This window comes from Salmo salar, chromosome ssa20 (genome assembly GCF_905237065.1).
Source record: "Salmo salar chromosome ssa20, Ssal_v3.1, whole genome shotgun sequence".
NCBI classification, from domain to species: Eukaryota; Metazoa; Chordata; class Actinopteri; order Salmoniformes; family Salmonidae; genus Salmo; species Salmo salar.
In genome coordinates, this window is record NC_059461.1 from 59827082 (window position 1) to 59852599 (window position 25518).

The window sequence follows — 25518 nt, forward strand, 5'->3', positions numbered from 1 at the left end:
GGGTGGAGAGAATATGAGAGAGAAGGGAGCGTGTTAGCGAGGTGAGATGCTTGGTGCTTCCCTTGGAAGGCCTGCATGTCAATGAGTGACGGCCAAATGGAAATCACTGCTCGAGACAGACACCAGCTGCAGCTCGTGCTGCTCACACTTGCTCAATCACAGAGCAGCAAAGGGGCGGATGCTTCTTCTGCCGCTCAGGCGGGCCATCATACTACACATATCAGCACTGACACAGCCTATTGGAAAGCTGATATATGCAATTGCTAAACACTGACACGGTTGACTGCATCCGACTTCAATTAAAGGTAAGTAGTTATTTGCCCAAAACATGTTTTAATATGCCATAATGTGTCATTTAACAACAGCTGGGGTTATGTTGTCAAAAATTAATATGATCAAAACAAACGTTACATTTGATTAGAATCACAGTGCTAATTGGGCGGTGGACGAAACTAAAGAGCATGACATGTGTGAGCGTGCTATAGCCTCCAATCAGACGTTTATGTGCCTCAGAAAGAGCTAATATTCAGTATGTGACAAACTGCCCACAAGCAGGAGAATTCTATCTGGCTAGCTAGCAGCACCATCCGTTCAGCACCGCGGAGTTCAATCTGACTACTGCCACCGCTATAGACTACCTGTCAGACTTGCTAGCTGCTAGGAGATCCGCACCTGCGGCGCTGTCCTTTCAGCACCACTGAATGTCGGTCACGACCACAGAGTTCATGCAGAAATCCAATTGATTCTACTCTCTCCAGTAGGCCTATATGACATTCAACTAAAACTAAAGGATGACTTATTTATTCTGCAAAGGAAAATAAGTTGCTTGAGGTTTAAATGTTCTCATCTATAATCTTCCCCTCCCTGATTTGTCTCTTTCTGTGTAACATCACAACAGTCATGGAGCTGGAGCACTTTGACGAACGGGAGAAAGCCCAGAGAAACACCCGCAGAGGCTCCAGGAACAACGGGCTGCCGAGCCCCACTCACAGCGCCCACTGTAGTCTGTACAGGACCCGGACACTGCAGTCTCTAGCCTCGGAGAAGAAGGCCAAGAAGGTCCGCTTTTATCGCAATGGAGACCGCTACTTCAAAGGGATTGTCTACGCTATTTCCCAGGACAGGTTCCGGTCTATAGACGCCCTGTTGGCCGATCTGACCCGCTCCCTGTCAGATAATGTGAACCTGCCCCAGGGGGTCCGGACCATCTACTCTATCGACGGGACCAAGAGAATATCCGGCATGGAGCAGCTGGAGGAAGGTAAGCTAACCCTTAACCTTAACCCTACCCTAAGGGTTGGGATGAGACAGTATTGAGCAGCTAACCCTAAGGGTTGGGATGAGACAGTATTCAGCAGCTAACCCTAAGGGATGGTATGAGACAGTATTGAGAAGCTAAGCCTAAGGGATGGGACAGTATTGAGCAGCTAACCTTAAGCGATGGTACAGTATTGAGCAGCTAAACCTAAGGGATGGGACGGTATTGAGCAGCTAACCCTAAGCGATGGTACAGTATTGAGCAGCTAACCCTAAGGGATGGGACGGTATTGAGCAGCTAACCCTAAGGGATGGGACGGTATTGAACAGCTAACCCTAAGGGATGGGACAGTATTGAGCAGCTAACCCTAAAGGATGGGACAGTATTGAGCAGCTAACCCTAAGCGACGGTACAGTATTGAGCAGCTAACCCTAAGGGATGGGACGGTATTGAGCAGCTAACTCTAAGGGAGGGGACAGTATTGAGCAGCTAACTCTAAGGGATGGGACAGTATTGAGCAGCTAACCCTAAAGGGATGGGACAGTATTGAGCAGCTAACCCTAAGTGATGGTACAGTATTGAGCAGCTAACCCTAAGGGATGGGACAGTATTGAGCAGCTAACCCTAAGGGATGGGACGGTATTGAGCAGCTAACCCTAAAGGATGGGACAGTATTGAGCAGCTAACCCTAAGCGACGGTACAGTATTGAGCAGCTAACCCTAAGGGATGGGACGGTATTGAGCAGCTAACCCTAAGGGATGGGACAGTATTGAGCAGCTAACCCTAAGGGATGGGACAGTATTGAGCAGCTAACCCTAAAGGGATGGGACAGTATTGAGCAGCTAACCCTAAGGGATGGGACGGTATTGAGCAGCTAACCCTAAGGGATGGGACAGTATTGAGCAGCTAACCCTAAAGGATGGGACAGTATTGAGCAGCTAACCTTAAGCGATGGTACAGTATTGAGCAGCTAAACCTAAGGGATGGGACGGTATTGAGCAGCTAACCCTAAGCGATGGTACAGTATTGAGCAGCTAACCCTAAGGGATGGGACGGTATTGAGCAGCTAACTCTAAGGGAGGGGACAGTATTGAGCAGCTAACTCTAAGGGATGGGACAGTATTGAGCAGCTAACCCTAAAGGGATGGGACAGTATTGAGCAGCTAACCCTAAGTGATGGTACAGTATTGAGCACCTAACCCTAAGGGATGGGACAGTATTGAGCAGCTAACCCTAAGGGATGGGACGGTATTGAGCAGCTAACCCTAAAGGATGGGACAGTATTGAGCAGCTAACCCTAAGCGACGGTACAGTATTGAGCAGCTAACCCTAAGGGATGGGACGGTATTGAGCAGCTAACCCTAAGGGATGGGACAGTATTGAGCAGCTAACCCTAAGGGATGGGACAGTATTGAGCAGCTAACCCTAAAGGGATGGGACAGTATTGAGCAGCTAACCCTAAGGGATGGGACGGTATTGAGCAGCTAACCCTAAGGGATGGGACAGTATTGAGCAGCTAACCCTAAAGGATGGGACAGTATTGAGCAGCTAACCCTAAGCGACGGTACAGTATTGAGCAGCTAACCCTAAGGGATGGGACGGTATTGAGCAGCTAACTCTAAGGGATGGGACGGTATTGAGCAGCTAACCCTAAAGGGATGGGACAGTATTGAGCAGCTAACCCTAAGTGATGGTACAGTATTGAGCAGCTAACCCTAAGGGATGGGACAGTATTGAGCAGCTAACCCTAAGGGATGGGACGGTATTGAGCAGCTAACCCTAAAGGATGGGACAGTATTGAGCAGCTAACCCTAAGCGACGGTACAGTATTGAGCAGCTAACCCTAAGGGATGGGACGGTATTGAGCAGCTAACCCTAAGGGATGGGACAGTATTGAGCAGCTAACCCTAAGGGATGGGACAGTATTGAGCAGCTAACCCTAAAGGAATGGGACAGTATTGAGCAGCTAACCCTAAGGGATGGGACAGTATTGAGCAGCTAACCCTAAGGGATGGGACAGTATTGAGCAGCTAACCCTAAAGGGATGGGACGGTATTGAGCAGCTAACCCTAAGGGATGGGACGGTATTGAGCAGCTAACCCTAAGGGATGGGACAGTATTGAGCAGCTAACCCTAAGGGATGGGACAGTATTGAGCAGCTAACCCTAAAGGGATGGGACGGTATTGAGCAGCTAACCCTAAGGGATGGGACGGTATTGAGCAGCTAACCCTAAGGGAGGGGACAGTATTGAGCAGCTAACCCTAAGGGAGGGGACAGTATTGAGCAGCTAACCCTAAGGGAGGGGACAGTATTGAGCAGCTAACCCTAAGTGTTGGGACAGTAGAAGTCTGAGAACAAAATAAGTTGTGCATTTTTCTAGGTTTCCCACTGTACAATGAGTGACCTGCTCCAGTAGGCCTATGTAGTAGGCATATAGTATATTTCCAATAGGTCTGTAAACTCTATAATCTAAATGTCATAGCTGTGTCATTATGTGGTGCATTCAGTGATGTGAGTCTATGGTTGCTGTGACCATGTAGGCCTATCTCTGTCTCTGTCTCCTACCTGCAGGAGAGAGCTATGTGTGTGGCTCCATAGAGTCATACAAGAAGCTGGACTACACTAAGAATGTCAACCCCAACTGGTCAGTTGGGGTGAAGACAGCTGCGGCTGCCTCTGCACATGGCCCCCCATCCCTGGGCAGTGCCAAGGCTGGGGCCCCGGAGACCAGGGAGAGTAAGGACTTCATTCGGCCCAAACTGGTCACCATCATCCGCAGCGGGGTGAAGCCTCGTAAGGCCATCCGCATCCTCCTCAACAAGAAGACTGCCCACTCCTTTGAACAGGTTCTCTCTGACATCACAGACGCCATCAAGCTGGACTCTGGGGTCGTCAAGAGACTGTACACCGTGGACGGGAAGCTGGTAGGTTATGAATTACGGTTGTACTAGTGAATTTACTGCCTGGTTCTCAGGCTTAACTTTCCCCACAGACTCAGAGGGATGGGCTATAAGGCAATTAGAGGTAGGTTTCTGGGACTCAGTCTGCTGTGTTATCATCCTTTATTAACCCAGTCAGTAGGCGTTTCAGGAGCACAGTTTCACTGAGACATTTTCACAATGAATGACCTTTAAATATTTTTGAAGTATAGCCTTTATGACCAGATGACTATATGGTTTAAATCCCATGAACACAGACCTTTAATACAGAGTCCTGAATACAGGATTACTAGAGAGAGTAAAAAGGAGAAGTGATTCAGAGGCAAGTAGAGTTGGGAATCATGATGTTTAGTTGTGATAGGCCTATTAATAGTCAGTCTCTCCTCTTTTATATTGGTTCTATCAAAGAAACTCTGATGTAGTTTTTCTTTTTTCTCTCCTGGACCGTTTCTATGGTGATCTGGTTGCCTGGGCTGGTTGCTAAGGAACAGCCTCTGCGGCAGAGTGGTGCAGTGGGAATGTTGTCTGTGTGGCTCAGTGTTGCAGAACAGTGTGTATGTCAGTGCTATCAAGGAAGGCTAGAGCATGGTGCAGGGTACTCTATGGCCCAGATATGACCGGAGATAGTAGCTGTATATTCCATCATCAATATCATGCAGATTAAATGCATTCAGGGATTCATCTGTAGTGTCTGCGGTTCACCCTGTTCATCCGGTTCAGTTTAACTTCACTGTCTCATTAAATAATGATGGTAGAATTAGAAAGTATTGACAAGAGTTCTCCAGTCACACACTTCCGGTTCAATATCATTGTTTCTCCAGTTGATGATTTATGAGGCTAATATGCTCTCTGTGCTACTAAGTGAAACTAATGGATTTCAGGGTTGGGCTATACAGTACAGTTCTATACAGTGGGTAACAGGTTTGGGCTATAAAGTACAGTTCTATATGGTAAGTAACGGGTTTGGGCTATACAATACAGTTCTATACAGTGGGTAGCAGGGTTGGGCTATACAGTACAGTTCTATACAGTGGGTATCAGGGTTGGGCTATACAGTACAGTTCTATACAGTGGGTAACAGGGTTGGCTATACAGTACAGTTCTATACAATGGGTATCAGGGTTGGGCTATACAGTACAGTTCTATATGGTAACGGATTTGGGCTATACAATACAGTTCTATACAGTGGATATCAGGGTTGGGCTATACAGTACAGTTCTATACATTGGGTGTCAGGGTTGGGCTATACAGCGTAGCCTAGTGGTTAGAGCGTTGGACTAATAACCGAAAGGTTGCAAGATCGAATCCCCGAGCTGATAAGGTACAAATCTGACGTTCTGCCCCTGAACAAGGCACTTAACCCACTGTTCCTAGGCCGTCATTGAAAATAAGAATTTGTTCTTTATTTATTTATTTATTTATTTCACCTTTATTTAACCAGGTAGGCAAGTTGAGAACAAGTTCTCATTTACAATTGCGACCTGGCCAAGATAAAGCAAAGCAGTTCGACACATACAACAACACAGAGTTACACATGGAGTAAAACAAACATACAGTCAATAATACAGTAGAAAAATAAGTCTATATACAATGTGAGCAAATGAGGTGAGATAAGGGAGGTAAAGGCAAAAAAGGCCATGGTGGCAAAGTAAATACAATATAGCAAGTAAAACACTGGAATGGTAGATTTGTAGTGGAAGAAAGTGCAAAGTAGAAATATAAATAATGGGGTGCAAAGGAGCTAAATGAATAAATACAGTAGGTGTTTGGGCTAAATTATAGATGGGCTATGTACAGGTGCAGTGATCTGTGAGCTGCTCTGACAGCTGGTGCTTAAAGCTAGTGAGGGAGATAAGTGTTTCCAGTTTCAGAGATTTTTGTAGTTCGTTCCAGTCATTGGCAGCAGAGAACTGGAAGGAGAGACGGCTAAAGGAGGAATTGGCTTTGGGGGTGACCAGAGAGATATACCTGCAGGAGCGCGTGCTACAGGTGGGTGCTGCTATGGTGACCAGTGAGCGGCGAAAAGGGGGGACTTTACCTAGCAGGGTCTTGTAGATGACCTGGAGACAGTGGGTTTGGCGACGAGTATGAAGCGAGGGCCAGCCAACGAGAGCGTACAGGTCGCAGTGGTGGGTAGTATATGGGGCTTTGGTGACAAAACGGATGGCACTGTGATAGACTGCATCCAGTTTATTGAGTAGGGTATTGGAGGCTATTTTGTAAATGACATCGCCGAAGTCGAGGATCGATAGGATGGTCAATTTTACGAGGGGTATGTTTGGCAGCATGAGTGAAGGATGCTATGTTGTGAAATAGGAAGCCAATTCTAGATTTAACTTTGGATTGGAGATGTTTAATGTGAGTCTGGAAGGAGAGCTTACAGTCTAACCAGACACCTAGGTATTTGTAGTTGTCCACATATTCTAGGTCAGAACCGTCCAGAGTAGTGATGCTGGACGGGCGGGCAGGTGCAGGCAGCGATCGATTGAAGAGCATGCATTTAGTTTTACTTGTATTTAGGAGCAGTTGGAGGCCACGGAAGGAGAGTTGTATGGCATTGAAGCTCGTCTGGAGGGTTGTTAACACAGTGTCCAAAGAAGGGCCAGAGGTATACAGAATGGTGTCGTATGCGTAGAGGTGGATCAGAGACTCACCAGCAGCAAGAGCGACATCATTGATGTATACAGAGAAAAGAGTTGGCCCAAGATTTGAACCCTGTGGCACCCCCATAGAGACTACCAGAGGCCCGGACAACAGTCCATCCGATTTGACACATTGAACTCTATCAGAGAAGTAGTTGGTGAACCAGGCGAGGCAATCATTTGAGAAACCAAGGCTATTGAGTCTGCCGATGAGGATGTGGTGATTGACAGAGTCGAAAGCCTTGGCCAGGTCAATGAATACGGCAGCATAGTATTGTTTCTTATCGGTGGCGGTTACGATATCGTTTAGGACCTTGAGCGTGGCTGAGGTGCACCTATGACCAGCTCTGAAACCAGATTGCATAGCGGAGAAGGTGCGGTGGGATTTGAAATGGTCGGTAATCTGTTTGTTGACTTGGCTTTCGAAGACCTTAGAAAGGCAGGGTAGGATAGATATAGGTCTGTAGCAGTTTGGGTCAAGAGTGTCCCCTCCTTTGAAGAGGGGGATGACAGCAGCTGCTTTCCAATCTTTGCGAATCTCAGACGACATGAAAGAGAGGTTGAACAGGCTAGTAATAGGGGTTGCAACAATTTCGACAGATCATTTTAGAAAGAAAGGGTCCAGATTGTCTAGCCCGGCTGATTTGTATGGGTCCAGATTTTGCAGCTCTTTCTGAACATCAGCTGACTGGATTTGGGAGAAGGAGAAATGGGGAAGGCTTGGGCGAGTAGCTGTGGGGGGTGCAGTGCTGTTGACCGCGGTAGGGGTAGCCAGGTGGAAAAAATGGCCAGCCGTAGAAAAATGCTTATTGAAATTTTCAATTATAGTGGATTTATCGGTTGGTGACAGAGTTTCCTATCCTCAGTGCAGTGGGCAGCTGGGAGGAGGTGTTCTTATTCTCCATGAACTTTACAGTGTCCCAGAACTTTTTTGAGTTTGTGTTGCAGGAAGCAAATTTCTGCTTGAAAAAGCTAGCCTTGGCTTTTCTAACTGCCTGTGTATATTGGTTTCTAACTTCCTTGAAAAGTTGCATATCACGGGGGCTGTTCGATGCTAATGCAGAATGCCACAGGATTTTTTTGGTGTTGGTTAAGGGCAGTCAGGTCTGGAGAGAACCAAGGGCTATATCTGTTCCTGGTTCTAAATTTCTTGAATGGGGCATGCTTATTTAAGATGGAGAGGAAGGCATTTAAAAAAATAACCAGCCATCCTCTACTGACGGGATGAGGTCAATATCCTTCCAGGATACCTGGGCTAGGTCGATTAGAAAGGCTTGCTCGCTGAAATGTTTCAGGGAGCGTTTAACAGTGATGAGTGGAGGTCATTTGACCGCTGACCCATTACGGATGCAGGCAATGAGGCAGTGATCGCTGAGATCTCGGTTGAAAACAGCAGAGGTGTATTTAGAGGGCAAGTTGGTTAGGATGATATCTATGAGGGTGCCCGTGTTTACGGCTTTGGGGTGGTACCTGGTAGGTTCATTGATAATTTGTGTGAGATTGAGGGCATCAAGCTTAGATTGTAGGATGGCTGGGGTGTTAAGCATGTCCCAGTTTAGGTCACCTAGCAGCACGAGCTCTGAAGATAGATGGGGGGCAATCAGTTCACATATGGTGTCCAGAGCACAGCTGGGGGCAGAGGGTGGTCTATAGCAGGCGGCAACGGTGAGAGACTTGTTTTTAGAGAGATGGATTTTTAAAAGTAGAAGTTCAAATTGTTTGGGTACAGACCTGGATAGTAGGACAGAACTCTGCAGGCTATCTCTGCAGTAGATTGCAACACCGCCCCCTTTGGCCGTTCTATCTTGTCTAAAAATGTTGTAGTTAGGGATGAAGATTTCAGAGTTTTTGGTGGACTTCCTAAGCCAGGATTCAGACACGGCTAGGACATCCGGGTTGGCAGAGTGTGCTAAAGCAGTGAATAAAACAAACTTAGGGAGGAGGCTTCTAATGTTAACATGCATGAAACCAAGGCTATTACGGTTACAGAAGTCATCAAAAGAGAGCGCCTGGGGAATAGGAGTGGAGCTAGGTACTGCAGGGCCTGGATTCACCTCTACATTACCAGAGGAACAGAGGAGGAGTAGGATAAGGGTACGGCTAAAAGCTATGAGAATTGGTCGTCTATGACGTCCGGAATAGAGAGTAAAAGGAGCAGGTTTCTGGGGGCGATAAAATAGCTTCAAGGTATAATGTACAGACAAAGGTATGGTAGGATGTGAATACAGTGGAGGTAAACCTAGGCATTGAGTGATAATAAGAGAGATATTGTCTCTAGAAACATCATTGAAACCAGAAGATGTCATAGCATGTGTGGGTGGTGGAACTGAAAGGTTGTATAAGGTATAATGAGCAGGGCTAGAGGCTCTACAGTGAAATAAGCCAATAAACACTAACCAGAACAGCAATGGACAAGGCATATTGACATTAAGGAGAGGCATGCTTAGCCGAGTGATCTTAAGGGTCCAGTGACATTCAGACAGCTAGCCGGGCCATAGGTAGCAAGCTGGCAGAAGATGGAGGGATGTCTGTTTTTAGCCACCTCGTGCATTTCCGTCTGTAGATTAGTGGGGTTCCGTGTCCAAATTGCAAAATAGTTATAGTTGTAGTGGCCCAAGAAAATTGTTCGATAGACCTATTCAGTTAGCAGCCGATAAGACAGCTAACGATTAGCGGGCGCAGATGGGCGTTCAGGTTACGTCGCGACGGAGGGGACAGTTGGATAACTCCCTCGGGCAGATAACGTCGGTAGTCCAGTCGTGAAGGCCCGATGGGGCTCCGCATCGGCAGTAAAACGGGTCCGGATAGGTGATTGTAGCCCAGGAGTGGCTGATGGAACTCTTCAGCTGGCTAGCTCCGGAATAATTGATGTTAGCTCCGGGACCGACGTTAGCCAATAGTCACTCGGGTAGCAGCTAGCTAGCTGCAAGATCCAGGTGTAAATGTCCAGAGCCTGCGGTAGAAATCCAGGGATATGGAGAGAAAATAGGTCCAGTATGCTCTGGTCTGAGTCGCGCTGTACAAAACTGGCGATAGCTTTTCAAGCTAAGGGATAGCTGATGACCGCCAACCATGGCTAGCTGAACTCCAACGTTAGCCAGTGAACTGGCCAACCTCTGGCTAACCTCTGGCTAGCTTCATGTTGTGGATTTCAGATTTGAGATAAATAATACTTTTTTTTTTAATTGGTGAGGTGGGTTGCAGGAGAATGTTTTGAGGTTGAGTTTTTAGAAAAAAATATATAAAAAGATATGCGAAGAAAATATGTAAATATATATATATACGGGACACGACAAGAGGAGGACAAAGGACGTCTGACTGCTATGCCATCTTGGAAAGATTAGGCTCTTAACTGACTTGCCTAGTTAAATAAATGTTAAAAGAATTAAAAATATCAGGGTTGGGCTATACAGTACAGTTCTATACAGTGGGTAACAGGGTTGGGCTATACAGTACAGTTCTATACAGTGGGTATCAGGGTTGGGCTATACAGTACAGTTCTATACAATGGATATCAGGGTTGGGCTGCACAGTACAGTTCTATACAGTGGGTAACAGGGTTGGGCTATACAGTACAGTTCTATACAGTGGGTAACAGGGTTGGGCAATACAGTACAGTTATATTCAGTGGGTATCAGGGTTGGGCTATAGAGTGCAGTTCTATACAGTGGGTATCAGGGTTGGGCTACACAGTACAGTTCTATACAATGGATATCAGGGTTGGGCTGCACAGTACAGTTCTATACAGTGGGTAACAGGGTTGGGCTATACAGTACAGTTCTATACAGTGGGTAACAGGGTTGGGCAATACAGTACAGTTCTATTCAGTGGGTATCAGGGTTGGGCTATAGAGTGCAGTTCTATACAGTGGGTATCAGGGTTGGGCTACACAGTACAGTTCTATACATTGGGATTCAGGGTTGGGCTATAAAGTACAGTTCTATAAAGTAGGTTACAGGGTTTGGCTATAGAGTACAGTTCTATTCAGTGGGTATCAGGGTTTGGCTATAGAGTACAGTTCTATTCAGTGGGTATCAGGGTTGGGCTATACAGTACAGTTCTATGCAGTGGGTAACAGGGTTTGGCTATAGAGCACAGTTCAATACAGTGGGTATCAGGGTTGGACCGTTCAGTACAGTTCTATACATTGGGTATCAGGGTTGGGCTATACAGTACAGTTCTATACAGTGGGTAACAGGGTTGGGCTATAGAGTACAGTTCTATACAGTGGGTATCAGGGTTGGGCTACACAGTACAGTTCTATTCAGTGGGTATCAGGGTTGGGCTATACAGTACAGTTCTATACAGTGGGTATCAGGGTTGGGCTACAAAGTACAGTTCTATACATTGGGATTCAGGGTTGGGCTATAGAGTGCAGTTCTATGCAGTGGGTAGCAGGGTTTGGCTATAGAGCACAGTTCAATACAGTGGGTATCAGGGTTGGACCGTTCAGTACAGTTCTATACATTGGTTAAAAAGGTTGGGCTATAGAGTACAGTTCTATACATTGGGTATCAGGGTTGGGCTATACAGTACAGTTTTATACTGTGGGTATCAGGGTTGGGCTTTACAGTACAGTTCTATACTGTGGGTATCAGGGTTGGACCATACAGTACAGTTTTATACAGTGGGTATCAGGGTTGGGCTATAGAGTACAGTTCTATACGATGGGTATAAGTGTTGGGCTATACAGTACAGTTCATAACAGTGAGAAACAAGTTCGGGCTAAGAGTGCAGTTCTATACAGTGGGTATCAGGGTTGGGCTACAGAGTACAGTTCTATACAGTGGGTATCAGGGTTGGGCTACACAGTACTGTTCTATACATTTAATAACATGGTAGGGCTATAGAGTACAGTTCTATAGAGTGGGTATAAGGGTTGGGCTATAGTGTACAGTTCTATACAGTGGGTATCAGGGTTGGGCTATAAAGTACAGTTCTATTCAGTGGGTATCAGGGTTGGACCATACAGTACAGTTCTATACATTTAGTAACATGGTAGGGCTATAGAGTACAGTTCTATACAGTGGGTATCAGGGTTGGGCTACACTGTACAATTCTATACAGTAGGTATCAGGTTTGGGCTTGGCAACTATGTGATCTGCAACTATCTGACTCGTGTTTCACTGTTTGGCATGTGTTTGTGTGCCTGTTTACCTTGACTTGGCCTCTCATTGGTGATTGTGAAATCAATCGGCAGACAAACACAAACTCATGGACGTATACCCCCACACACACACACGCGCCCGCGCCTCACAGCTGTGGTAGAGATGTCACTGTTGCCTGAGGCTTATTGTCTGTTGATGTTTGGCTTCAGCACCTCTCGTCTCCTAACATGGATGGACAGGTCAGATGATACTGTTGTGTAATTACTGTTAGAACTGTGTTATTGCTTTCTTATTACTGTGCTATTACTGCACAGTAAAGCAACAGCTGTCGACAATGTGCCATTTAAAGGCAATTTCTAATTGAGCCGACATATACAGTGTTTACCACAAATGCAATATCTGCAAGCATGGTGATGTAGCATTTAAAAACCTAATTGTTGACAGTGTTATACAGATTGAATCCCAGCCTTGCACTCATTTGTTTTCTGAACATCAGCTGTGAAGTTGACCTGTTGATGTGATCTGTCTGAGGTGAAAATACAACAACTTGCAGCTGAGAACACTGGACTAACGTGAGTAGTGTCAGCAGAGTGGTGAATGGTGCGTTGCTTCATGTAGTGTAGTGTTGCTAAGTGTCTGACTCCACAGTAACTGTGGGTTAGGGAGCTGCTACAGAACAGTAATGGAGCGACAGACTTCCCATCTGAAGCCATTTATAATTCATCTCCTCCACTTGCAGCTGCAGGCTATGTCCCAAATGACACCCTATTCCCAATATAGTGCACTACTTTCCATTTGGGATGCAGTTGTAGTAATATAGCAGCCAGCTGGAACTTCTCAGTGCTTCATAAACACCCAGTGTGATTTACATCCTGGTTATAAGCTCATTTCAGACATTGATTAGTGTTACTGCAGAGTTACATTGACATTCTGTTACTGATTGCTACTGTAATCATATTCAACCTGATGACTACTTGTACATGTTATTGATATGAACACATTCCCTCTCCCCTCCACACGCATCTCTGATAATGGACATTCCTGCTTGACATACTGTAGCAGTCTGTCTAATGTCTCTCAATAATGAATGAACAGATCTAAGACAGATACTAGCCTCTCTCTGAAACAGCTTGTCAGTAGCCTGAAACAGCCTGCCAATAGCCTTTCTTTAAAACATTAGATTTAAGTAATTTAGCAGACACTCTTAATTGGGTTTAAGTGACTTGCTTAAGGGCACATCAACTGATTTTTCAGCTAGTCTGCTCCGGGATTTGAACCAGCAACCTTTTGGTTAATGGCCAACGCTGTTATCCACCCTACAGCCTGTCAGTAGCTTGTTTCTTGTATAGTCTGTCAGTAGCTTGTTTCTGAAAAAGTCTGTCTATGAAACCACCTGTCTCTGGAAAAGCCTGTCTCTGAGTGGGAGGCATTTAATTCCAGTGGTAATGTTGTAGCTATGAGTCAGTATTTTCTTGTACATGCATTAAGGCTGTAGGCCTATATGACTGTATGGGAGGAGGAAGGAGGAGAAGGCAGGGAGGGTGAAGACGGGGAGCAGGAAAGGAGGTGGGGAGGGGGGATCAGGGAGAGAGGAGAAGGGATATGGGGGAGGGGTGAGGAGGTAGGAGAAGTGGGGAGTGGAGAGAGAGGAGAGGGTGAGGCTGGGAGGGTGATAGCAGGAAGGGGGAGAGTTGGTGAGGAGAGGGGGTGAAGACTAGTTGTTTGTGGTGTCCTTGTTCCAGGTGACTGACAGTGTCTAGCTGTCTGTCTGTTCCAGGTGACATGCCTTCAGGACTTCTTTGGTGACGATGACATCTTTATGGCCTGTGGTCCAGAGAAGTTTCGCTACCAAGATGACTTCCTCTTAGATGAGAGTGGTGAGATAATTATAATAACAGTACCATAACATTTAAATTAGAATGTCATTGGAGTAATTAGTGTGTGTGTCTACTGTAGATTTTTACGTGTTTGTGTGGTATCTGACTGTCCTCTCCCTCCAGAGTGTAGGGTGGTGAAGTCGACGTCATACGGTCGGATCTCCTCTCTGCTGGGACGCTACTCACCCAGAGGAGGAGGCTCACCCAGAGGAGGAGGCTCACCCAGAGGAGGAGGCTCTCCCAGAGGAGGAGGCTCACCCAGAGGAGGAGGCTCACGCCGAAGCTCAGGCTCAGGTATGGCCCTGTGAGTGTGTATGTGTTTTTGTGCGTGCGTGCATAAGTAATTAATCTGCAGAATCAACAACTTTTTTAGCAATGTATTTATCCTTCTTATCAGCAGCCAACTGAGTGAGGAGTGTTTTTCTCTAACCTCTAACCTCTTGTGTCTGTACTGTAGCCAATGGGACGGTAGGCAGTCAGCTGTCGACTCCTCGATCTGGGAAGTCCCCCAGCCCCTCGCCTACCAGTCCTGCAAGCCTCCGACGACACAGGGTAGGACCACACAATGCGTTACTAATATAACCACAACACTTTAACATAGGCCTAGATTCAATCAGATCAAGTGTTAACCGGCGATAGCTGACACCACATAGCTAATGTTTTGGGCGGTGTCGGAGGTATAACTGCATTGGAGCTGTCAAATCGGTGAGCTGCTGCTCTTGATCATTGTCACAAAGTCACACCCGTCCCACTCCCATTAGAAGTTCAGAACGAGAAAGTGTAGTCTATAGCCTACAATTTGAAAATCATTAAACAAAATAATGAGGATTTCTATCAGCCTAATCAAGGTATAGATTACATGTCACATTCCAGTGTTTGAACTTGTAAACAAGGCTGCATGGGATTTCTCTTAATGCGACTCTGTGCAGCCAATGGCAATGTTTGCTTTAGGTATAATTCCAGGAGCTTGTGGATTTCACAGCTCTAAATCAGTTTCACCTCTGACACCGCCAAAACAAAGCTATGTGGATGTCGGCTAAAATGGATCTGATTGAACAGAGTCCATAGCCTCCAATAGATGGTCCCCTGTAGATAGTCACCTATAGACATTCCCTATATTTATATGGTCCCCTATAGACGTTCCCTATATTTAGTCCTCTATATATATAGTTCCCTATTAACCTTTATTTAACTAGGCAAGTCAGTTAAGAACAAATTCTTATTTACAATGACAGCCTAGGAATAGTGGGTTAACTGCCTTGTTCAGGGGCAGAACAACAGATTTTTACATTGTCAGCTCGGGGATTTGATCTCGCAATCTTTCAGTTATATATAGTCCCCTATATATAGTCCCCTATATATAATCCCCTATATGTAGTCCCCTATTGATAGTGCCCTATTCATAGTCCCCTATATATAGTCCCCCATAGATGGCCCCCTATATATAGTCCCATTTAGATAGTCCCCTATAGATAGTCTATAGATGCCCAAACTGTCAACATCCATGTGTTCAAAAAGCATTTATGATCTCTCCGTGCCTCAGGGGTCCCAACACAGTGGCTCATCCCTGTCTCTAGCCTCCACCAAGGTGTGTAGCTCCATGGATGAGGGAGACGGAGCAGGAAGTGAAGGTAGTTGAGAGGACGTACTGTATACATGTTTAAGGGCAGCTTTTCCATTGAGCATGCTCTAGAAGGCATTGGTTGTGTCCCAAATTGCAGCCTATTCCCTTTATAGTGAACTGTTTTGACCAGTGCAGAAAAAGTCAGTAAACAAAGTAAGTAAAAGTAGTGCACTGTATAGGGGATAGGGTGCCTATTGTACAGAGATTTAGGCCTAGATGCAATCCTTATCGCGGAAGTTCAGCGCTATAGCGTTACTGATATTTAAAGGCAATGTTCCCACGTTCGAGGAGACTGAATTTATGGTAAATGCTGCATTTGTCGGCTCAATTGGAAATTACTTTTACATTTATATTGGGCTATAGCGCTGATCTTCCGCCATACTGATTGAATCTAGCTCTTATTAATCTGGGGACTGTGGAATGGAGAGTGCAGTAGCAGACATGACCGAACTCTCCTGTTTGCCTGGTTTGATAGCGGAGCTGAACCTGCTGAGTGATGAATGTCCCTCCGTCCCTCCGTCCATCGCTGAGAGGTACAAGGTGGGGAGGACTTTAGGTGACGGTACCTTTGCTGTGGTCAGAGAGTGTGTGGAGAGATGTACCGGCAGAGAATACGCCCTGAAGATCATCAACAAAGTCAAATGTCGGGGAAAGGTGAGAACTACTCCTGTCTCGGCCCAGTTATACCGAAAGATACAGAGTATTAGGGAATCGCAGAGCTCTCTTTTTGTGGGTGTATCTTCGAAATATGTCACGTTCGCTAATAGCCTATCCAGCAGGATGTCAAAGCTAGCTAGTGAGACCCTACCTCTTCCGATCGGTTATCGAGCTCAGCTCACAGTAGCTGACCGTTAAGTCACTGAATGTTTCCTCATGTCTTCTCCCCCTATTGAAAATGACTGCAGGGTCTCCAGTAGTTTGATAGTAGTAGTAGTAGTAGTAGTATTATATTATTATTACCTGCACTACAGTACTATTAAGCTACTATTAACATCTGTAACTTGACCGTTCCTTGATGTTATTCCCCAGGAACACATGATCCAGAACGAGGTGTCCATCCTTCGTCGTGTCAAACATCCCAACATTGTCCTGCTGATCGAGGAAATGGACACCTACAGCGAGCTCTACCTGGTCATGGAGCTGGTCAAGGTGAGTTGACAGAACAGTTAGACGAACAGAATAGATTTGGAGACAGGTTTAGAGAGGGAAACAGAGAGGAAAGGGCACAGACAGTCGGCTGATTGGTCCGGAGCTTAGACCGCTACACCAGACTCGGACAAGCTGGTCAAGATGAGCTGTACCTGGTCAGGTGTTTCATAGATTACACCCTGTTATGGATGGAGTCATGCAGGTCAACACTGTACATTACAACTCTTCGTGTTGTGAGGTGTAATGTGTGTATGGTCCACAGGGGGGTGACCTATTTGATTCCATCACCTCCTCTAATAAATACACAGAGAGAGATGCAAGTGGGATGATTTATAACCTGGCCAGTGCCATCAAGTACCTGCACAGCCTCAACATCGTACACAGAGACATCAAACCTGAGAACCTGCTGGTGAGTGTGTGTGTGTACATGTTCTTTTTGTGTGTTTGTTTATTTATGTATATACACTACCGGTCAAACGTTTTAGAATACCTACTCATTCAAGGGTTTTTCTTTATTTTTATATTGTAGAATAATAGTGAAGACATCAAAACTATGAAAAAACACATATGGAATCATGTAGTAACCAAAAAAGTGTTAAACAAATCAAAATATATGTTATATTTGAGATTCTTCATTGTAGCCACCCTTTGCCTTGATGACAGCTTTGCACACTCTTGGCATTCTCTCAACCAGCTTCACCTGGAATGCTTTTCCAACGGTCTTGAAGGAGTTCCCACATATACTGAGCACTTAGCTGCTTTTCCTTCACTCTGCGGTCCGACTCATCCCAAACCATCTCAATTTGGTTGAGGTCGGGTGATTGTGGATGCCAGGTCATCTGATGCAGCACTCCATCACTCTCCTTCTTGGTAAAATAGCCCTTACGCAGCCTGGAGGTGTGTTGGCTCATTGTCCTGTTGAAAAACAAATGATAGTCCCACTAAGCCCAAACCAGATGGGATGGCCTTTTGCTGCAGAATGCTGTGGTAGCCATGCTGGTTAAGTGTGCCTTGAATTCTATATAAATCACAGTGTCACCAGCAAAGCACCCCCAGACCATAACACCTCCTCCTCCATGCTTTACGGTGGGAAATACACATGCGGAGATCATCCGCTCACCCACACCGCATCTCACAAAGACATGAACCAAAAATCTCCAATTTGGACTCCAGACCAAAGGACAAATTTCCACCGGTCTAATGTCCATTGCTCATGTTTCTTGGCCCAAACAAGTCTCTTCTTCTTAATGGTGTCCTTCTTTGCAGCAATTCGACCATGAAGGCCTGATTCATAGTCTCCTCTGAACAGTTGATGTTGAGATGTGTCTGTTACTTGAACTCTGTGAAGCAGACTGGTAACTCTAATGAACTTATACTCTGCAGTAGAGGTAACACTGGGTCTTCCTTTCCTGGGCGGACCTCATGAGAGCCAGTTTCATAATAATAGCGCTTGATGGTTTTTGCGACTGCATTTGAAGAAATTTTAAAAGTTCTAGTTTCCGTATTAACTGACCTTCATGTCTTAAATGAATGATGGACTGTCATTTCTCCTTGCTTATTTGAGCTGTTCTTGACATAATATGGACTTGGTCTTTTACCAAATATCTTCTGTATACCCCCCCCCAACGGTCAAGTTGGCTGAAACGCATTGACAAGGAAAGAAATTCCACAAATTAACTTTAAAAAAGGCACACCTGTTAATTTAATTGCATTCCAGGTGACTACCTCATGAAGCTAGTTGGGAGAATGCCAAGAGTGTGCAAAGCTGTCATCAAGTCAACGGGTGGCTATTTGAAGAATCGCACATATAAAATGTATTTTAATTTGTTTAACATACAATGTAGAACATAGTAAAAATAAAGAAAAACCCTTGAATGAGTAAAACTATAAATAGCCGGGTTTCAATGCAAGGTGTGGTATAATGTAATGCGGCACACCATTCAATGCACCTTTTAAATGCCTGACGTTCTGGAAGATCGCATTTATGGTAAACGCTACACATGTCGACTCAACCATGAATTACTTTTAAAAGTCCGGCCTATGCTTCACTGTGTGTCCCAGGTGTATGAGCATCAGGATGGTAGTAAGTCTCTGAAGTTGGGAGACTTTGGCTTGGCTAGCCTGGTGGATGGACTCCTCTACCTGGTCTGTGGCACCCCCACCTATGTAGCACCTGAGATCATCGCTGAGACAGGGTACGTCTATGTGTGACAGGTGTGTGACAAGGGTTTGTGTGTTGTCCTCTAACAGCCATGTGTATTCTCATCTGACAGGTGTGTGTGTGTATGTGTGTGTGTGTGTGTTGTCCCCTGGCAGGTACGGGCTGAAGGTTGATATCTGGGCAGCTGGAGTAATCACATACATCCTGCTGTGTGGCTACCCTCCCTTCAGTGGGTCTGTGCTGCTCTATGATACCTACCTAGACAATACCATTATAACCCTTCAGTGGGTCTGTGCTGCTCTATGATACCTAGCTAGACAATACCATTATAACCCTTCAGTGGGTCTGTGCTGCTCTATGATACCTAGCTAGACAATACCATTATAACCCTTCAGTGGGTCTGTGCTGCTCTATGATACCTAGCTAGACAATACCATTATAACCCTTCAGTGGGTCTGTGCTGCTCTATGATACCTACCTAGACAATACCATTATAACCCTTCAGTGGGTCTGTGCTGCTCTATGATACCTACCTAGACAATACCATTATAACCCTTCAGTGGGTCTGTGCTGCTCTATGATACCTACCTAGACAATACCATTATAACCCTTCAGTGGGTCTGTGCTGCTCTATGATACCTACCTAGACAATACCATTATAACCCTTCAGTGGGTCTGTGCTGCTCTATGATACCTAACTAGACAATACCATTATAACCCTTCAGTGGGTCTGTGCTGCTCTATGATACCTAGCTAGACAATACCATTATAACCCTTCAGTGGGTCTGTGCTGCTCTATGATACCTAGCTAGACAATACCATTATAACCCTTCAGTGGGTCTGTGCTGCTCTATGATACCTAGCTAGACAATACCATTATAACCCTTCAGTGGGTCTGTGCTGCTCTATGATACCTAGCTAGACAATACCATTATAACCCTTCAGTGGGTCTGTGCTGCTCTATGATACCTAGCTAGACAATACCATTATAACCCTTCAGTGGGTCTGTGCTGCTCTATGATACCTAGCTAGACAATACCATTATAACCCTTCAGTGGGTCTGTGCTGCTCTATGATACCTACCTAGACAATACCATTATAACCCTTCAGTGGGTCTGTGCTGCTCTATGATACCTAGCTAGACAATACCATTATAACCCTTCAGTGGGTCTGTGCTGCTCTATGATACCTAGCTAGACAATACCATTATAACCCTTCAGTGGGTCTGTGCTGCTCTATGTTTTATTTGTCATAGGCCAGGATTCAATCCCAGGCACTCTCTAGCTCAATGCACTAGACTACCGACAATAAGCTGTTTAAAGGCATTTTCCCAGACATTTGCGGAGATCACATTCATAGTAAAATCTTCTCATGTTGGCTGAAGCGTAAATCACCTTTTAAAGTCAGTTTTAGTCTGTTGCGCTATAACGCGCCTTGCATTGAATCCCGGCCATAATATTTCAGCATACCCAGATAGACGATAATGACATGAGACTTGCTGTTGTTTTTGTCAAGGAGCAGTGAGGACCAGGAGATTCTGTTGGACCAGATTCTAACGGGACAACTAGACTTCCCTTCACCGTCCTGGGACAACGTGTCTGTCACTGCTAAGGTTGGTCTGTGGTTTAATCCCTTCACTTAGTGACAAAAAAATGTTAATAAAAAAAATAAAAATAAAAAGTTGTTTGATTGATAGGAGCTGATCACAGGGATGCTGCAGGTGAAGGTGGAACAGAGATACACAGCTCTGCTGGTTCTGGATCACCCCTGGGTCAATGTGAGTAACTAGAACTTAGTACATAGAACATACATATTGTGTGTGTGTGTGTGTGTGTGTGTGTGTGTGTGTGTGTGTGTGTGTGTGTGTGTGTGTGTGTGTGTGTGTGTGTGTGTGTGTGTGTGTGTGTGTGTGTGTGTGTGTGTGTGTGTGTGTGTGTGTGTGTGTGTGTGTGTGTGTGTGTGTGTTGACCAGGTTCTGTTTGCGTTCCAGGATGATGGCCGTTTAGTGAACGACCAGCAGCTGTCTGTCGCTGGGAAGATTAAGAAACACTTCAACACTGGTCCTAAAGCCTGCAGCACCACTGCTGGAGTGTCTGTTATCACAGTAAGGATCCATCTTAGTCATTCTTACTCAAATCAAATCAAATGTATTTCTCACATACACATGGTTAGCAGATGTTAATGCGAGTGTAGCGAAATGCTTGTGCTTCTAGTTCCGACCATGCAGTAATCTAATCTAACAATTTCACAACAGCTACCTTATACACACAAGTGTAAAGGAATGAATAAGAATATGTACATATAAATATATGGATGAGCGATGGCCGAAAAGCATAGGCAAGATGCAGTAGATGGTATATAGTACAGTATATACATATGAGATGTGTAATGTATGGTATGTAAACATTATATAAAGTGGCATTGTTTAAAGTGACTAGTGATACATTTATTACATACATTTTTCATTATTAAAGTGGCTTGAGATTTGAGTCAGTATGTTGGCAGCAGCCACTCTATGTTAGTGATCGCTGTTTAACAGTCTGATGGCCTTGAGACAAAAGCTGTTTTTCAGTCTCTCGGTCCCCGCTTTGATGCACCTGTACTGACCTCGCCTTCTGGATGATAGCGGGGTGAACAGGCAGTGGCTCGGGTGGTTGTTGTCCTTGATGATCTTTTTGGCCTTCCTGTGACATCAGGTGGTATAGGTGTCCTGGAGGGCAGGTAGTTTGCCCCCGGTGATGTGTTGGGCAGACCTCACTACCCTCTGGAGAGCCTTACGGTTGTGGACGGAGCAGTTGCCGTACCAGGGGGTGTTACAGCCCGACAGGATGCTCTCGATTGTGCATCTGTAAAAGTTTGTGTGTTTTTGGTGACAAGCCGAATTTCTTCAGCCTCCTGAGGTTGAAGAGGTGCTGCTGCGCCTTCTTCACCACACAGTCTGTGTGGGTGGACCATTTCAGTTTGTCCGTGATGTGTACGCCGAGGAACTTAAAACTCTCCACCCTCTCCACTACTGACCCGTCAATGTGGATAGGGGGCTGCTCCCTCTGCTGTTTCCTGAAGTCCACGATCATCTCCTTTGTTTTGTTGACATTGAGTGTGAGGTTATTTTCCTGACACCACACTCCGAGGGCCCTCACCTCCTCCCTGTAGGCTGTCTCGTCGTTGTTGGTAATCAAGCCTACCACTGTAGTGTCGTCTGCAACCTTGATGATTGAGTTGGAGGTATACATGGCCATGCAGTCATGGGTGAACAGGGAGTACAGGAGAGGGCTGAGTGTTGAGGATCAGCGGGGTGGAGATGTTGTTACCTACCATCACCAAGGCTGTGTAGGTGTTTAGGACTGTTCAGAATGTGTACAGCCCAAAACATTAGGTTCTTCACATGTAACTCTGACATCTAATGCATGTCCTCTTCTACCTCATCTCCCTCTCTCTACCTCTCTCCCTCTTCTCTCTTTCTCTGCCTCTCTCCTCGCTCCTGATTCTCTCTCTTTGCCCCTCTCTCCCCCTATCTCTCTCTCTCTCTCTCTTTGTTCTCTTTCTCTCTCCTCTCGCTCCCCCTTCTCTCTTCTCTCCTTCCTCTCTCATCTTTCCCTCTCTCCTCTCTCCCTTTCAGACCACCCCTCTTGATAAGGAGCGGAAGGTTTTCAGACTAAGACACCAGCAGGATGTGATATTGAAGCCCCGCCCCCGCCTCCAGCCCCATCCCCAACCAACTGGCTTCCCCACTAGCGCCAGCCAAAGCTCCACCCACAGCTCCAACAACCCTGCCCTTTCTCCCGCTGACTTCACTTCAGAGTCAGACGATTACTCCCCCCAGCCCCTCCCCCACCTCCCCTAGCTCCGCTGACACCGTCCGCTCCCCCACCTCCCCCTTCTAGACTTCTAGACCCCGAGGGAAGAGAAAGGGGAGAGGAGGATGGAAAGAGAACGAGGAAGGACAGGGGGCACGTATCCCTGTACTAACACTAACCCATGTCCCTGTATTCACGACGACAGTCCGTCAAGATGCCTGCCAATTACTTAAACATTGATTTGCCATTCCGACTACATTGTCAGATTGTAAGATTCACTGGGGTCAGAGCCATACACAGAAATCAGTTAGGGTTAAAGGTTAGAGGTTAGGGTCAAGGTTAAAGGTGTATTCTGGATGGGTTCTGCTCTGGCCCTGAGATGTTACTAAGGCAGAGAATCTGTATCTGCTTATCTTTTCTAAGACACCACACAGACATACAGAAGTTAAGCCTTTTTTCAGCAAACACTGACTACTCGTCCGCTGAAGTCCCCTGGTGTTGGGAGATGAGTACTGCAGGGCAACCAACCTGCTAACACAACAGCTACGTAAACCTACAGATCAAAATCTTCCATTTAACTTGACAGGACCTCATACGCACTGAATAGGGCATGTTAAGTATTTCTGTGATTAAACATACATTTTGAAAAATAATAATGATAATAGTAATGACTTTGGGTCCTTGAAAAGCGCTATATAAATTAAAAAACATTTATTATTCATTTTGAAAATGTATGCATCCAGTCAGTTATCTATTTCAGTGAAGTGATATAGCATCCAATTCATTACAACTTGTTCAGTTAATTCTGTAGAAAAACACTTCCAAGTGAAAAGATGTAATCTCAGATTCAGAACATTCAATAAGACATGCTGTATGACACCTGTAATGTGAAGATATAATGTATGAATACTGAACAAAAATATAAACGCCACATGTTAAGTGTTGGTCCCATGTTTCATGAGCTGAAATAAAAGATTACAGACGTTTTCTATACGCATAAAAAGCTTATTTCTCTAAAATGTTGTTGCCAAATTTGTTTACATCCCTGTTAGTGAACATTTATCCTTTGCCAAGATAATCCATCCACCTGACAGGTGTGGCATATCAAGAAGCCGATTAAACCGCATGATCATTATACAGGCACACCTTGTGCTGGGGACAATAAAAGGCCACTCCTAAATGTGCAGTTTTGTCATACAACACAATGCCACAGATGGCTCAAGTTGATGGAGCGTGCAATTGGCATGCTGACTGCAGGAATGTCCACCAGAGCTGTTGCCAGATAATTGAATGTTCATTTCTCTACAATAAGATGCCTCCAATGTCGTTTTAGAGAATTTGGCAGTACGTCCAACCGGCCTCACAGCCGCAGACCACATGTAACCACGCCAGCCCAGGACCTCCACATGCGGCTTCTTCACCTGCGGGATCATCTGAGACCAGCTGATGAAACTGAGGAGTATTTCTGTTTATAATAAAGCCCTTTTGTAGGGAAAAACTCATTCTGATTGTCTGGGCCTTGCTCCCCAGTGGGTGGGCCAGTCTCCCATATGGGTGGGCCTATGCCCTCCCAGGCCCACCCATGGCTGCGTCCCTGCCCAGTCATCTATCTAACTATCTAGCGTTGAGCTATTCTCCAGTTCTTGGTGCTGCTGTAGATATAATATATTACACACTACAGAGGACCAGAGAAGGGAGCTAGAAGCTATCCAGGCATTCTGCTATACCATATGGAGTGGTTTATGGAATATATTTTTGTCCATGACTGTTAAGCCAGTGTGCCAGTTCATGAAAAGTCCTCATTTAATGGACTATGGAAAGGGTTGTGTATTGGGTAAAGTATTAATGGACATTTTCATGGCTTTTTATTTTGGTAAAAAAATGGCCTTGTTTCAGTTAATATGTCAATATGTTGATAGTGAAATAATTACCTAGTTAAAGTACAATTCCTGGCCTGAGCACAATAGATCAAGTGCAATTAGGTTCTGGATCTCTTACCAACATTAGACAGCACATAGACTTTTTAAAGCGATCGTTAACCATAAATAATCCGTACATGTATGTGTGTATGTCAGAACAGAGGTGTCATGGCAGCTGCTTTAAGTGCCGCCTGAATTTTCAGCTTGCTGTGTGTAAGCCAGGGGTTGGAACTGGTTCAGGGAACAGAACCGAAAACCAGCATCAGAATCTGGTCCTAATTCAGATAATGCATGTCATAACAAGATGCCCAATGCTTCAAGGCAAGCCTCCTCCTCCACCCTCTCTCACTCTCTCCCAACATGCAAAATTTCAGTTGCATCTCACGCTCTACTGTCTAATACATGTAAACAACTATGGCTTGCCCGCTCCATATCAAGCTGCTATATCTGCACAGATTGGTGAAGTAATTTAATGTCGAGCTAAATAAAAATAAAAAAAGGATTTCAGAGATTTAAAAAGGAACAGAAAGGATCGATATAAACTGTTACTTTTTTGGGGGTTCAAACCGGTTCAGAACTTTATTTTGCTGGTCAAAACAATGGAATGGAACAGATATAATAATGATTCTGTTTAGAACAAAACAGTGAGTTGGCAGGTCTAGAGAGAGAAGCACAGTGAGTTGACAGGTCTAGAGAGAGAAGCACAGTGAGTTGGCAGGTCTAGAGAGAGAAGCACAGTGAGTTGACAGGTCTAGAGGGAGAAGGACAGTGAGTTGACAGGTCTAGAGAGAGAAGCACAGTGAGTTGGCAGGTCTAGAGGGAGAAGGACAGTGAGTTGACAGGTCTAGAGGGAGAAGGACAGTGAGTTGACAGGTCTAGAGAGAGAAGCACAGTGAGTTGACAGGTCTAGAGGGAGAAGAACAGTGAGTTGACAGGTCTAGAGAGAGAAGCACAGTGAGTTGACAGGTCTAGAGAGAGAATCGCAGTGAATTGACAGGTCTTCAGGGAGAAGGACAGTGAGTTGGCAGGTCTAGAGAGAGAA

At 45.3% G+C, this 25518-nt stretch overlaps 1 pseudogene; it reads left to right on the forward strand.

Annotated features, from left to right (window-relative positions):
- LOC106580976 (serine/threonine-protein kinase DCLK1-like) lies at window positions 1-23523 on the forward strand (annotated as a pseudogene).
- Window positions 23524-25518: the final 1995 nt, after the last annotated feature.